A 15,677-nucleotide genomic window follows, 5' to 3' on the forward strand; every position below is an offset into this window, starting at 1 on the left:
CTTGAACAGCTCCTTCACACAAGCCACAATGACCAATGACTGTGCTAAGAAATATGCTCCGCTATGCAGCTGAAAGCACCACTTCTGTCTATTTGAAGGGCCATCCAGAGAATCGTTCCAACAGGTTTCCACCAGGGTTTGTGCAATCCGTTGTGAGGACTGCAGCCGAAAGCAGTGGAGGCGGAATGATCCCCAGTGTTGCCAGGATTTAAAACGTCACGTCTGGTACATTCACGTGGGGTACCATCGGCACTCTTGTGGGAATGAGGCTTTGCAAACTACCTCTGCAACATATTTTTGCAGAGTGGGGAATTTGCGTTCGATGCACAAATCCCCCCAAGATTGTGCAAACAATCAAACCTCATCAAAAAAGTTCTAGTGAAGTATCATGCATGAGGCTGGAGAGACATTGAGTACCTACAGTTTTCGGAGGTATTCTTTGTTATTTTGAATTCCCAAACCATTCCAAAAGCAGGAGTAGAGGCAGAGATAGGTAGTCTCATGATCCACCTCCTGCCTCTGCCTCTTTGGTATTGGATTCCCTGTTGTTGAGGTATGCTTTGATTTTTGTTACTTATCATTCACCTATTTGTATTACTTATCATTCATTTCAGTTCTTGCTTCCCTGTCACTTGAATCATACTCACCGGTCACCTGATTAGTCCAGCCTCTGAGTCCCCCCAAGGATCCCCATATATAGCATGCTTTGCCTTTCCTTTGTATATCAGTGGACACAGTCTCCCTAGTGTATTTATATAACCTGTACCTGTTTTTAGCCTTCCCCATTTGGATTAGTTCATTGGTTTGGACTTATCTACTGCTTTTTGGACTTTGCCTGTATTATACCCAAGTTGTCTCATCAGAGTTGTTTTTACTACCTAGAAACCTTCTTCCCTGGAATCAAGAACCCATTGTTACAAAAATAACCCCACATTTCAATGAATTCTGGTGAATATTCAACAGGTATCAGTGTTATCTATATGCTGTCCAAGAAAAGCAGATGATGATACTGATTTGTTGAAGTATTAAGTACAAGCTACAAAACAATCCAAATTTATCTGGATCTGTGAACTTCTGCAGTGAAATCTAAAATGTACTACAGTTATATAAAAGTAGAAACGACATAACATTTTAAACTATCTCTGTACAAATTGGAATATTGCAGCAATAAAAGTAAAACTAAAGAGCAGAGGAATTAATGTGAATATAAACTAACAAGTCAATAAAAACAACAGATCAAAAGCTGCATTTACAACGGCTGGTTTCACAGCTTGTTTCCATGTTTATCCCAAACTAGGGCAGGTTTTAAAAAAAAAAAATGTGGGAAATATTGGCTCTGGTGAAAAAATACGAAGCTATAGCCAGAAGCTGGTTAGAAGACAAGAATAAGGAGGAATCTCTGGTGGGACCTCCAAAGAGCTGGTGTTTGGTTCATTTTTTAAGAATAGTGATGATTCATCTGCAGCACACCCCCTTGGGTCGACTGCCTGAAAATATGCTGTGGTAATATTTTACTCTGGTTCAGATGTTTAACAAACAAAAAAAAACACCTTCATCAATATTCTTTCCAGTTCAATTGAAATTGAAATTCAATTCAAATTCCAGTTCAGAGTCAATTGTTAAATTCTGGAAGTATAATTTCCATGAAACTTTTACTTCAGTAAAAACTTAAAGAAAGTAAATTCAGTATCTCTTTATTGATTAATTGCATCATGTTAATTAGGGTTCCAACTATGACTTGGGAACACAGAAAAGTTTATCAACGAAATTAATGAACTGCTTGAAATACCGGTATTTACTCTTTAATGTGTATCCAACTCGGTTAACAATTACTCATCACCTCCTCTCACGATTAAAACTCCTGACCTCCTATACCGTCCCTCTTCTCCAGCCAGGCATTCAGATAGACCTGTGAGTCCACAAGCCTGTGCACTTCACTTAGCACATATTGAACACCTTACTGATCGATGTGCATGTGGGCCCTCGTGCACGCCAGTGATAATCAAAGTGTGCACCAATGTGTGTTCAGCCACCCAGGTAGAATGAGCAGCTAATGGAAACAGGCCAAACACGGACATACTCTCATTCCCGCCATGTGACAAGAGGTGTTCGATACTGGAGGCCACAAGGGGAGGCACCGCACTTAATCACGGTTTGGTTTCACACAAGACACAAGTGTAAGCTTGGACAAAAGAATCCTAAAGGATGACCACATATGCTTATTTCTATTTAATTTTTTCAGAGAGCAAATGATTGTGATTACTTTATCAGTCAAATTATAGTGCAATCATATTTTTTAGTAGCAAACTAGTTTGTATTTTTTATGATTTAACAGACAAATATTACATTACATTAAACGTATGAATATTTTGTGTGACCCATTTGATTCATAGAACAGAATGCCAACATGCTAAGAGCCTTGGTTGTACCTAGTGAAATATTATATATATTATATCTCGAGTCCCATCAACAAGTCCCATCTCCTGCTTCAAGTCAACATTGACATTTTAACTCTTTCACCTAAATCACAATCTTGTCCAAATGTGAGCAGTTCTTTCACTTACCAATGCTTTACCTGCCATTTACAACTATTTTTGGCAAACAAATCAAAATTGTTGTCCGTAAAGTTTTTGTAGATGTATTTGTATGAGCTACACACTGACACTGTGTACCGAAGGGGAAAATAAAGTAATATAGCTAGCCTTGTCTCTGTTAACCTCCGCTGATCAGCCTATATAAACAGTATATAATATGTAAATATAGGTTTCATGAAGTGAAGACCAAGACACAGTGGTCAGAACAGAAAAAACATAAAAGTGTCCCTGAATGGTGCATCATTACAGAGATTGGCAGCTCACATGACTGTAGAAACCCAGACAATAAGTCAATTGACTGCAAGAGAAAATGTGGAAACTCCGGGGTGAAACAAGGAAGTGTTTCCAGGGGGATACGGAATGAAAAATCTCCGAAACCTGAGCACCTCTCACCCGCAGACCATTTCCATCTCGACAAGCACACACTCTGCCGAGACCTTGCCAACCTCAATAAAGTAGGAAGTCAGTGTGTGCGTGCACATGCTTACAGCACACAAGTGTATTCACTTGTTTGCTGTGTGTGGTGTCATGTGTATGTGACAGGCCATCAGTCATGATTGGATCGCTGTGCTGTGGCGGGTGGGAGTGGTTGCTGCCAGGTGGCCTGAGTGAGACAGAAAGATGCAGTGATGGACTGGGGTCTGTACAAGGTTATATATATGTATATGTGTGTCTGTGTGTGGGTGTGTGTGTGTGTGTGTGTGTGTGCGTGTGGTGTTTGTGTGAATATACAGCGTGTATGTGAATGTTCATGCAAATGGATGGATGTGAATGGCTGGTGGGTTATGGTTGCTGGAGTCACAGCTGGCTGCTTTGTCCACTTGGTTAAATAAATCAGTGACCAGTTCTACAGGACAGAGGAAACACACACACACACACACACACACACACACTCACACACACACACACACACATCTCTTTAATAATCCATTCTCTCTGCTCCCTCTTTACTCACCACTTTTTAAATCTCTTCATCTCTACACCTCTTGTCCTTTGGCAAATTTACAGTATCTAAATCTATGTGCCCTCCAATTTTCCTCTTCTTATCTGTCATCTGTATGCTCCAGCAGCTCCGTGACTCATGCCACTGACTCTGTGTGTGTGTGTGTGTGTGTGTGTGTGTGTGTGTGTGTGGTAGCACTTTACTTATATGTGAGTGAGGAGCAACTGTGTTTACCAGCCCACACACACGCACACACTGATTCACAAGGTGGAAACAATACCAGCCCCATGTCGATAATGATCCACAATCTGGTAACAGTGATTGTTTTTGTTGTTCTGGCATCGTTTCGTCCGTGTGTGTCATTTTTTGCAAGCGTAAGGGAGACTGTGTAGGAAAGTGCAGCAGAATCGAGAAAAATATCATCACAAAAAAAAATATGAAATTAGCACCATCAGTTTTCACCCTTGCACAATGGACCTACATTTATTTAGGGTGCCCTCTGACTGAACCTGGAGGGAGTCCGGTTGACGAGTGCCGATATGTGTCACAACCCACCATCAGACTGCTGCCATGTGTCATCTCTAGTCTTTGAGTCGGTGAGTTTGATCGGGGCTTAGTAAAGCTGCTGGTCCAAAGGAGCTGTCCGACCACATGGAGGAGATAACTCACTGGATGTCTGAATCAAAGTTCAGCAGTGTTCAGAGAAATGTAATGCCGTGTTGATCTCCCTGCAGCCGGCACATACACTGTGGTCGCAACTAAGACAGAAAACAAATGTATGTGAACGTGTTTGAAAGAGTGTGTCACACGGTGGAGAATGGACGTGTCTTATTATAGCTCAACATGCAATTTACTGTCAGTCTCCTTACTAATTGTTAGGACACACACACACACTCACACACACAGATGCTCATTAAAACAGAAATGGCTGTACAGGCCACCCACACAAACACACACAAAATATGAAACTCATACAGTTCTGATAATATGGCCACACACACTTCTGTCTTTCTATAGTTGTGAGGACACTCATTGGCATACTACACCCCCTAGCCCCTTACCCTAACCATCACAACTAAATTGCTGACCCCTAACCCTTACCTAACCTAAACCGAAGTCTAAGCGAAAATATTTTCAATACAAAGTTATTGAGCCAAAATTGGCCGTTGTGACTATAGAAAGACAAGCACCCACAGACACACACACCAACACACACACACACACACAAGAAGAAAGATGATCATAAAAACACACAAATGGCTAAACAGTTCACCGACACACACACTAAAAATCTGAGACATGTACAGTAAACTACAGAAAATTGGATGCACATTATGTGGCTAATCTGTGCACATTAGCCCATTAGAGGGAACATTATCTCTTTGATAAGAGATTAGGGCAGCCATATACTGCACCAGAGCTGCAATGAAGCCTATTAGCAGGTTCAGAGTGCTTTAGATCATGTGAGGATGCAGTTGACCCCTTCCTGCACATTAGAGGAGAAAAAAAACAAACTCTTGATGAAATAGATAACACACTGAAGGAGCAAAACAAATTTGCTGCTTCCTTAAACCCAGATAGTGAAAAGCAAAGTGACCCAGCAAACCAATCAGCGGGACAAAGTTCTGTGCCAGCGTTTCAGCAGACAACACCAGATGGTATATCTCTTTTTTTCACACGTAAGAGGAGGTGTTGATTGTCTCCATGCTAACTCATCCTACTCATCGCACCAAAGGGAAGTCAAAGCTCAAACGCTTCGAGGTTTTTCTCCACTTCCTGCCTTCACAATTTTGCAGATCTAACATTGCGGTTTAAATTACAGCGGTGGGCGCAACCAAGGAGGAGAGCCAAGCCACTTCAGGTTTATCCTACTTAACAAGATTAGTTTGTGGCGTTGCCGTGGTAGCTGCAGAAGATACTCTCAATGCATGGAAAGTGACATGAAAATAAGAGGCTTGAGTAAGTGAGTTCTCCTGGTCCCTCAATTATGCTCTGAGTCATAAATTCAAATTGAGGATTTTAAAAAGTCACAGGATGAAAAACGTAATGATGAATCCTGAAGATCATGAAAGCATCAATTTGCTTGGTTCATTTTTTTCTACTCCATCACCTTTGTCCCTCATCTAAATTTGCTGAATTCTAACTCCTGAACCTAACTGGCTGTCTGTAGAATTATATCTCACAGTTTCTGACAAACTGCAAATGTTTCAGTTTGGTTTCAGGGAGAATGGAGCATTTCTCTCTGATTCGTGTTAAATTTGTGTTTTTGAATCAACACGACTGTAAATAGCTTTGTCTGTAGTGGTCAGAGACACAGACGAGCAGCAGATATTAAACCCAACAACAGCTGCCTCACATTTAAATAATGTACCATTGAGGTTTGTAACTGCTGTTTTGTTGACAAATTGTTCATAGCTTAATATCACTCTTCATGGATTCTGTGTAAACACACTGCTACAGGAGGCAGGGGACATGTAATTGGATGTGCGATGAGGGCCACAAACTGAGGACTTGTTGTCTATCATGAACAATGTCATTATGATATCAAATTAAATCCATAATTAAACAAAAACTATTAACATTGATGTAAGAATGATGATATAAAATATAAAAATAATACATAAAGGCTTAGTATTTTGCCCAAGGTTCATGCAATAAATACTTGAGCAGTTACTGTTAATGCGCCACAGTAAACATCATGTAAAGAGAAAGGTAGAGATTATATCTGCAGAACACAAGCAATGTCTGTTTCACCTTAACCTACCTGAGTATAAATTATAACCTGTACTTAATCTTAACCTAGCCTTAACCTAAAATTAACAAAGCCTGATTCTAAACCTAACCTAATCTGAACCTAAACCTAAACCTTACCTGATTTAAACTTAAAGGTCCAGTGTGTACGATTTAGGTGAAAGGGATCTATTGTTAGAAATTGAATTTGAAATAATCCCGGTGATGTTTTTCACTTTTGTGTTTCCTTGAAATTGTACAAATTGTTGTTTTCTTTACCAAAAAATAGGCCCATTATATTTAAATACTTTACATATAGATAGAGAGCCGGTCTTCTCTACGCAGGCTGCAATGACAACTGAAGGCTACCACAGGTTCTCTTTCATGTTTGGAAGGGGAGAAAGAGGTAAGGGGTATTCAGCTGCTACATGCAACTTCACCACTAAATCCGACCACTCGACCCTTTAAACTAAACGGAGTCTAATGTTAACCCAACATGAACCTAAATGTATGAACGGTATATTCCGTCTGTTGAGATACAGGCAGTGCAAGGGGAAAGTGGGTGGGAAAATTTCACTTGTCAACATTATACTTGGCATTCTATTGTTTTGGGAGGAATGACAGACTCGCTGCACAAAAATCCGTTTCCAAAGGAGAAAAATCTAAGCAGATATTTCCTGTGCACACTGAAGGTGGATAATAGGAACAATTTCCAAGCAACAGAATATCCGAGTGCAGTTGGAGCACAAGAAGAGCAAATCTATTCAAGCGCGAGCTCAGGGGTTTGAGTAAAAGCTGGCAAACTGAAAGATCACACTCTTGATTGAAAATAGGACAAAAAAAACACGAACCTAAATGTTTATTTCTCAAAAATCTCAAGTCCTTTCACATTGATCTGAATATTTATTCATTACATTCGACTCCTTTGGGCTTTCACATGAAAGGGTGTCATTTCCACTTAAGTCACTCTCTAAAGAAATAAAAGGTTGAAGCCAGCCCCAACTGCAATTATCCAGCTTGCCTGTCATGCTAGTTACTGTAGCTATTAGCAGTCTATGGCCTAATGTCGCATTATACGTTTGATCATCTTGGCATGAAAAAATTAAATACAGTTTACAATACTTTGTACTGATGTACTGGAAATGTGAGCAAAACATCTGCTTTACAGTTTTGCATTAGTGTTGTCCTTTTCAAATCCTGACAGAGGGAAATGCTGCACCTTATGAGAGCAAACAACAAACAGCTGAGAGTTAAAGAGTGATACACTTCTAAATCATTATCTCCTCATAAGAAAGTCCTCAAGTGTGAAGGCTCAGATGGAAAAACCAAAGGACACAAAATATAATGTTTACTGTAAGATTTAATTTCAAATAATAATAATAATAATAATAATAATAACATTACATTTTATTTATAGAGCGCTTTTCATGATACCCAAAGATACTAAACAACATATACAAGTATAGCATAAAAAGTAGCACAATAAAAACAGAGTGGATGGGAGAAGAGATTTGGCGTCGGAGGAGTGGAGTCGACTGGATGGAGTGTGGTGATGGAGGAGGCAGGTGAAGTAGGAGGGGGCCTGACTATGGAGGGCTCTGTGGAGATTCTGAAGAACAGGAGTGATGTGGTCACTGGACCGGGAGTGGGTGAGCAGGCGAGCAGCAGAGTTCTGGATGTGCTGTAGTTTATTAAGTATTTTGATGATGTGCCAAAGAGAATGCTATTGCAATATAACTGTATCCATAGGTTTATGGACATACAATGCATCTTCAAAACTGATTCTTACTCTTATAATTGTACTATTGCAGCTCCTTTTCTGAACTGACTGTTTGGACTGGGATGATTGCTTGAGCTGAGTATGTTAGGAATTTAAATTCTAGCTGGTATGTGTGTCTGACTGTACAATATGCAATAAAGGCAGAAGGGGGGGCCTTGAGCAGGTTGGGCCAGATATAAGGCCTTTATACAAATGATTTATAAATAACCCTTGCTGCATATTGTTAATAATGGATTTTATAATTGTTCTGAATTCTAACTTTTGGTATTAAACCATTATTCCCTAAGACTCATTCACATCACATATATTTCAAGCAGCTGTCTAATAAAGTTCTGGAGGTCGGACAGAGTGACTTTGTTGACATTGTTTGTCTCTTTGTTTTGGTTTTGAGTATCCTAATCCTTATCCTAACATTGTTTGGATATAGCAGGAACATCATATTCCTTTCGCCAATGGCCTACATGGCATCAGCTGTGTCAAGGCCTTTCATGAAGAGAACATTTTGCCTAGCTACTATCAGAGTGGTAGGAGCGTCACGGAGAGCGGCTTCTTGTCACTTCCTGGATTCCTTAACAAGAGGCGGGGAACTATAGCTGTGGACCAATAAGGGCAAACCAAATTGATTTGCGGTGACTCCCCTTCAATCTTTCAGATCAAGTTGTTTAGATGAACGGTTCGCAAGTTGTGCGTTCAACACAGACAGATGCTTTTGGAATGACTAGATAGAAGTGTGTAATATGTGTGAGGGGTATTCACAATAAACCGCAGAATTCTGTAAACCCACTCTGCAGAAATGCACCATCCAGAGATTGTGAAAAGAAGATGTGATGCATGTGGCTATTATCACATCTCACAAGTCACTCAAACTTTCAATGTGTCACTTGAGTTGAACTGTACCAACAAAGCTACAAATCATGTAATCTGAACACAATAAAAGGTCTTGAATATAGTCATCAAGCATGTGGCAGCTTCCCAGCCAGTGTGCTTCACACTGTCATTAATTCACATATTTCACTTTTCAACGACATTGAGGAAAACAACATATTTAGCTCTGTTTTCATCCTCACACGTTTGTCTCTGCAGACTTGCAGAAAGCTGAGAGACAGAAAATAGCAGAAGTAATTACAGCTCTGACACTGTACATGTGGTTCACTGCTCATTTCTTAGAATTTATGTTTTTTTTTTCCAGCACCTCTATGAATCAGCTGTACGCAGGAGGCACACATTGATTAGAGGACACTCTTACTAAATTCTACTTTGCATAATTGATGGCCAGTTGGAAAGTAAAACAATAATTTGAACCCAAATACAAATTACACTTTAATTTGTAGTCTGTGTTAGACAGAGGAATAATAAAAAGGTTAGGTTACTTTATTTGTACCTGTAGTTTTGCAGCAGGGAGACGGCCTCCATCCAAAACACATTTCAAACACACTGACAGAAAACAAGATCACAAAAACCATGACAAAAAGTGCTAAAATCTATCGCTGTTAATATAAATATTGGATTAGGACAAACGTGCAAATATGGCTATAACTCGTTCAAGTGAACAAGTGCAGCTGGAACAAAACTATTTCTATGCTGTTGGTTTTACCCCTTAGGACTGTAAACCTTCGACCAGATGGTAGAAGGTGAAATTCCCCAGGCAGAGGATGTGAGTCATCATTTGTAATGGAGCAGACTATCCCCTGTAGCTGTCTGGTGCACAGGGACTCAAGGCTTATCTGAGGCTCACCAATCAGCCGACTGGACTATTTCACAACCGGACTCAGTTTGTTTGAATCCTTAAAGGACAGGTTACCAAAACCATGACACAAAAGAAAATGATAAAACAAAAGCATGATCAAATAGTGTCACCATGGTTTTGTCAATATGAAAATAAGACATTTTTTTCTTTGTGCACTAAGCTTCTCTGTTTGCTTCAAAGTTCAGTTTGTACTCTTTATTTACAGTCTGTGGTTTGGAGTCAAGAAGAGTGCCAAGGTATTTATTAGATTGCACATATTCCTCAGTTTGACCTTTGATCAAAGAGTCCTCGTGTGTGGGGGCAAGTTTTCTAAATTCAATGACCGCATCCTTGGTTTTTGATATGTTGAGTTGGAGGAATGACTCCTCGCACCACTTTACAAAGTGCTCAACAACTGCTCCATGGCTGTTCTCATGTGCCTGAAGCAGACTCACAATCACTGAGTCATCTTCGTACTTTAAAATGATCCTAGCTACTGTAGAAGCTCTGACACATATTTGTATAAGAAACAGCTAATGCTACTGCCCCTGAGACTGATCTGCAGTGCTTTGAGTGCCTAAGGGAAACATTTAGTAAATTAGAGTTAGATCAGAACAACCAGTCACATCATTTTATCAGATACTAGATGAAGATAAAGATGGACAATGTGTTTCCATTTTATCCCACTGTAAAGAAATGAAGCTAAAATATCTTGGATACAGATGTTGTCTGAGTCTCAGCTGTTTAGCTCTGTTTCCATTTCATTAAATAATGACTTAAAACCAAAGCTACTGGAAAATTAACACTTCAACAAATATCACTGAAATAAGAACAACCTAAAATGACAGGAACCATTTTTGAGATTTTTTTTTTATAACGTGTAGTTTGACTTTTTAGTGTTTTCTGTCCCATCTGCTTTAAAGGAGCAGGCAGGGTTCATGAGTCGATAAGTTTTACAGGCGGTTACTGGCGGGAACTTTGTGTTGGCATGCGATGGTGACATCTGGGAATATTGTTGTCATTGTGCAGTTGCCAGGCTGACAGAAGTAACAAGACACAACTTGTTAATTCCTTACACTACTGCAAACTAGTAAACGTGCACAAACCAGCATGCCAGGCCTGGCCAGTAGGTAGAAGTACAGTCAACATCAAACATCTGTCAAGTACCAGAGAAGAACACTAGCAATACAGGAAGAGGCAGGTCTGTGGATTGTGGTGCAGTGATGCTACATTTAGCTGCAAACTTAGACCCCTGCTTACTAAATGTAGAGAAACCGGTGCATAGCCATCATTGTTGTTGTTTCTGGTGCCTTTTAATTAGACAAACCAAAGTGAGCATGTGCATGATAAGCTGTGTAAGTTTGTTTTGCAACAGATCTCCATTAGTGTGGACAGGGTGTATACATCTTAAGTCTTACCAGGTACATTTTGAAGCTTTGTACAGAACCAGCTTCGATGTGTCCCTCTGTCTCCAGTCTCAACATTATTCTAAACTAATCAGCTCCCAGCACAGGCTCCAGAGTTAACACTCACATACTGGGGCCATATTAATCTTCTCCTCTAACGATTTAGAGAATTAGATTAGTCTCAGTTAGATTGAATTAGATTCACTTTCATGAAATATTTAAATCGATTTCTGGGGACTTGAAATGTGAAGTCGGGCCGTTTATTTGGTCCGCCTCAGACGGGGGGTGCAGTTGGATATGGTTGAATCATTCTTGGCCATAAGCCCCTGCTCATGTGTTGTTAGAGGGAAAGTCAATCTATCTGATGGAGCTCTGTCAAGTAAAACGTCTCCGCCAGGCCTGCGCTCGCTATCTCCCTCTTCAACCACTTCTCCATCCTTCATCCCTCCGCTCCCCACACTTCCATCCCCTCTATCTCTGTGGATTTGTCAGTGCTTCGCAACATGCCCCACCATGCTGTCAGCGAAGTGATGCCGACCGGCTACAGGTGCACACACTTCGCGCGACACTCGTGTTGCACCGTGTTGTGCGTTTGCTTCAGGTGTCTATAGGCAGCCCCTTGGAAATTCTTAAACACCTTTTCTGTGTGTAACATATGTAAATGTGAATCAGCTATTCTTCATATACTTCCATTTAATACACCGTCAATTTATGCCTTTCACAAATTTATACTTTCTACTTCCTGTCTGCCTTTTTATTATAATTTTATTGTCCACCTTTATTTTCCAACGGTTTCACCTTTATCGTCTTTCAACCTCCTTTTTTTTCTCCGTGCATAGATCCACCTGGTCTCCAATTTCGTCACCCCCCTTCTGAACATTGGGTAAGGTACTGTAGCCATGGAAACTGTCCAAGTGTGTTGGTGACAAAATAGATTTTGTAAAGGCCGAACCATGGATTACTACTTACCTGCAACACACACACTCACACCCACACACACTCACACACATGCGCTACAACTTTCCCATCTCTCCTCTTATCTCCCCTGAGGGATGGCCTTAATCTGTTGCTATGGATACCGGCATTTGGAGGGCGATGAATGCTTCTACAAGAAACTTTTAGGCACTTCAAAAAAAATCTGCATGAAAGAGGAGGTGTGTTAAGGAGAATGTCATGCTGATCAACTTCTCGTTGACAAGTTGTTTGAATGTAGAAAATATACCTGCTTGCTGCAGTTTGTGTTTCTCTGCTCTATATTTTTATCATGTTTGACTGCTACAACTCACTGATTTGTGTCCGGTCAGTCAAAATAAAACATGAACTAGGACATTGGGAATATTAGGGATGTGCACTAAAACTAAAACAGACTGTATTAAATTGCAAATATAAACCTGTTTCTCTTCATCCTCACAAAAATAGTCTAAAACAATGGAATAATGTAATACAAGGAGTAGAATTAACAGAGGGACATGGCTTGGATGTGATGTCCTCTATCCTCTCGTCTCTCTCAAAGATTTGTCTTCCAGTCAGTGCCGCGAGCGCATTGCATGATGGTATATATCGCTTTTATTTTATTGCTTTGACCATCAGTTGTACTCTCCTATCCACCATGCACTCTGGGAAACATCAAGCCCACTGTACATGGCAGAACAGATTCACTCAACATTAGGGGAGCATTACAAAACGGTGAACTCACCGTAAAGTGATTAGTGAGTGATTTCACCGGACAAACGTTTTTTCCTGTCATTGTCAACATTCCCCCGTCTGCTGCATGACGTCATATGTTAAAACCGTCCATCACACCTTTCTGCTCTAAATGTCAGCATCTACCATTTCAAACAGCAGCTTTTTCACAGTTAAAGTTAAGAACACATTTACAGTCAAGTATTACAATTGGAGGTGTGAGTTGTTTCACACTCAGAGGTTTACTGTGATTTATTTTAATGTGACTCACAATGGAGGTTCTGCATGATTAGCCCATTGTACAAAACGTTCTCTTACAGTCAGGATTCGATTAAAATGCCTGAAATAAGTTTGCAGCTACGTCAGTACAAACTGTTTGTTCTAAAAACACCTTTGACTTATTTATATATGGAGCTTTCTACATTAATGGCTCATTGTTTTATAAAAAGAATTGGTCCAACATCGTGTTTTGTCACGTTATTATATCAGTGCAATTTCTTTCCATCCACAAATGACTAATGAAAACTATTTCAATTTGATTAGAATGAATCAATTTGCAAAAATGGCTCAATTAATCAGTGTATTTTATTACTGGTGTATTTGCAGGTCTTTGATTAGTGAAGATTATATTAGTAATGTGTGTGTTATGAAACTGAAACTGAAAAAAAAAGTACTAGGAAACCAATGGAGAAAAAGTGATTCAGATACTGCATGTCAGGTCCTTCTTCTCGACTGTATTTCTATAATTAGTATAAAGTGAAAATAACAAAAAACAACTCATGAATATATAGGACAATATAATATTTAGCTAAAACAGCTATATGATGACGTTTTTAGCAAACAATCTTCTAGCGTGGAGTAATTAGGAATGTTCAGAACCTTTACACTATGGATCATTTCACATCTAGTGGAAATGTACTGCAGCAGGATAATGCATTTAAGATCGACTCAAGATAAATTACAATGCAATTGTTCGTTATAATGAAGGAACATGACACCCAGAGCAAGAGCGTTGCTCACTGATGTGCTTTTAGTTTTTGGACAACAATAGAGCTCTGCGGCACTGAGTGCTTTTCATGGCACACAAATAAGAAAAAGAACATGCAACTCATCCATTATCGGGCTCGGCTGAGGTTCTGGAGCTGAAAGAAACCGAGCGAAATAAAGTGAAAAACACACCAGACCTATCCCTCAGTCAACAGCAGCAGTGTCATATGGTTTCTTGATATGAGTTGCTATTCCATTAGTTTTCTCACATGTGGCAGTGAAGGTTATTTCACCATCTAGCAGTAAAGGTATAGATCCGTACACAAAACCTGCACAGACACACACACACACACACACACAAAAGCACACACACACACACACAAACACAAACAGGAAAAGGTCCTAAAGAGACAACAAAAATGCCCACACGCACACACAGACCTACACACACGTACTTATAAACATGCACACACTCATCGACAACAGTTTGCATTGTTTTTATCTAATGCACCATGTCAGTAGAATTGCTGCTCCTCTCCCCCCCCCCTCTCTCTCTCTCTCTATCTCCCCCACACACAACCCCCCACACACCCACACCCACTCCCTTTGCGAGGCAGCATGTACTGCACATTACTAATCTGACGGAGAGTTCAACATGTTGACCCAACATCCAGGAGCTGGATCACCAGCTCCGCTGTCTCCTTTCTCATTTTGAGAAGTGACACGTTGATGAGTTGGGAGCCTCCTGAAAGGGGCTCTCAACCCGCTGCTAATTACAGGAAACTTTTGCAGGGATGACGGAGAAAAGTGTAAAAGCTAAAATGCTTGAGTGTGACAGACAGAGAAAAAGTGAGATGGATCTTTGCAGACTGTTCTCCCACTACAGAGCCGCTCAGAGTCTGACCAGCTTCTCTGCAGAGGTAGATGAGTCACCCATCTTCTCCCTCCACAGGAGCCACGCTGCTCTGTAACTGAGCAGAAGGATAACAGCACTCTGTATATCTGTGTCTTTGGAGCAAGTGCTCGTCTCCCCTGTCTTTCTTTGTGTTGTTATCCAACCAACACCCCCCCGCCGTACTCTGCCTCCCCTCTCTAGGTCACATCTGGCAGTAAGACAGCTTATGCTTGAGCTTATGGGCTCTTACGTAATGTCCCACGGTTGGTCATCAATTGCAGTAGATGGAACACATCTCCCCCTCTTGCATCTGTTGCACTTCTTGTCTTGCCAGATTGTCCTCGCATCACAAAATACCAGCTGTCTGACCTCCGTCGTGAAGAAGAAAGGAAGAAGAGAAATCCACAAACTGTCTCCTAGCTGCTGCTTCACCTTTTACCATTTGCCTGCTGTATCTGAAGGACGCAGGATCGTGGCTCGTTATGATCTTTACTGTCTCCAGGCGCCGTCTCAATCTAGCATCCTCTTTCACTCTCCTCCATTCCTTCTGATGATTACTGTCTGTTTATGGGTACAGCTGGCCACATGCTCATAACTTGTCATTATGATCTGTGCATGGGCTTGGCAGAGTTGGCCACCTGGCTCTATTTTATCTATCTGCCTTTTGTTGTTTTTTGCAGCTTAGAAAATCCTCATGAATGGTCAATCACTCAGCGTTTACCAGCAGGGCCCATCCCTGCAGGGTTGTTAGCATAATGGCGCCAGTTAGACCTGGATTTTGCCCCGTTCTGGCTTTTATCACACAGAATCTGCTGGGAAGATTCAATTCAGCCGGGAATGATTGGGAATATGAACTCATTTGTCAGAGAGATGTGAAAGTGGGAAGGAAAGTGTGGGTTGTAATATGATTCTGCTCTCTGGGAAGAGGGTGAA

Source organism: Platichthys flesus, chromosome 17 (assembly GCF_949316205.1).
Source record: "Platichthys flesus chromosome 17, fPlaFle2.1, whole genome shotgun sequence".
NCBI classification, from domain to species: Eukaryota; Metazoa; Chordata; class Actinopteri; order Pleuronectiformes; family Pleuronectidae; genus Platichthys; species Platichthys flesus.